General features: G+C 40.3%; 1 pseudogene; it reads left to right on the top strand.

Moving 5' to 3' along the window:
* Positions 1-312: 312 nt before the first annotated feature.
* On the top strand, positions 313-466 carry LOC130019570 (uncharacterized; annotated as a pseudogene).
* Positions 467-1,363: the final 897 nt, after the last annotated feature.

The following is a 1,363-nucleotide window of genomic DNA, read 5'->3' as shown; positions in this document are numbered from 1 at the left end:
GTCAGTACCGGCTCATCCTTCATGCCCTACAGAGATCACGAGTTGCCCCCAACGAGCTGCTCTCTAGCACAGCCATGGCTCTAGACGCACAGAAACCAATCTCGTAATTATCTGGCTCTTTGCAGAAATCCCTCTAGACTTAGGGCGTTTGCCTTACAAGCGGCCAACATGGCCGACCCGAGTTCGATTCCTCCGCCCCTCTCGAAGAGCCCGGCAAGCTACCGAGAGTATTCAATATGCCAAACACAGTTACCTAGTAAATTATCAGAAATCCAAAATTGCGCGGCTGCTATCACAGCCACACAACATCATATAGTTTTTGGCCTTTTGGCTAAGATCAAGTGTAGTATCTGTTCTTAACCAGCCATAGAAAAGAAATTATTTCAGAATGCCTTTTCAGCAGTTCTGATTGTTGGGAGGGGGAATTCTAAATAATAATGGTGCATCTTTTGTTGAATTAATGAATTTTATCAAAGTAGAGAGAGAGTTAAGTAGAAATCATCTGCCTCACAGGAATTGGAGGGGTGAGAGGAGGGGAATACTGAGGTTCTTGGTGGTGAAAAATGAGTACTGGTGAAGGGAAAGGTGTTTGATCATTGTATGAGCAAGACTTAAAGCTGAAATCTTTGTAACTTTTCCCACAGTGATTCAGTAAATAAATATAAGAAAAGAAAAGAAAAACAAAGAGGAATCGAAAGAGCTATGATTGGAGCATCACGCTTCACTCAAATGAGAGAAAGAATCCGGAGTTCGGACCTCCGTTGACAATCAAAAATAAGGGACACTGTCTCATTTGCCAAGGCGTCGAAAATCAGATGGACTGGACATGTAATGAAATTTGGAGACGACCTCTGGACTAGAGTCATTACCGACCGGATTCCACAGGACATCAAAAGATCGCATGGCTGCTCACCTATAAGATGGTCAGACTTCTTCGTCAAAACCCTGAATGATTGGTTTGAGGCTGTCTGTGTTCCTAGAAAGAGTGGATGCCATTGGGCTACATTAGCACGCAACAGGGACAAAGGGAGACATTGCTGGCACCCGCTCAAGCAAATCAATGAGTAATGGGATGTCAAGTGATCAAGTTATTGATTTTTACATTAGTTATTTAGATCTTGACTTTTGTGTATATTATATGCACTGTTACTAAAAAGTCTTAACATTACCTAAATTTTTGCTATTCTTAAGAGAACTTTGAAAGTGAAATGGTTGATATCGTAGGTAGTTAACCTGCCACTCAGAATTATTTTATGGAATAAACAAGGAAAGAAGTACAGAAGGTTAACTTATGCACTATATTATTCTAGTAAAGTTTTCACTAAAAGTTTAATGGAATAGATCCAAAAATAATGTTTTAAAT

The sequence above is a fragment of the Sorex fumeus genome, unplaced genomic scaffold (assembly GCF_029834395.1).
Source record: "Sorex fumeus unplaced genomic scaffold, SorFum_2.1 ptg000008l, whole genome shotgun sequence".
In the NCBI taxonomy this organism is placed as follows: Eukaryota; Metazoa; Chordata; class Mammalia; order Eulipotyphla; family Soricidae; genus Sorex; species Sorex fumeus.
This window is presented reverse-complemented; position numbering and strand designations above follow the sequence as displayed.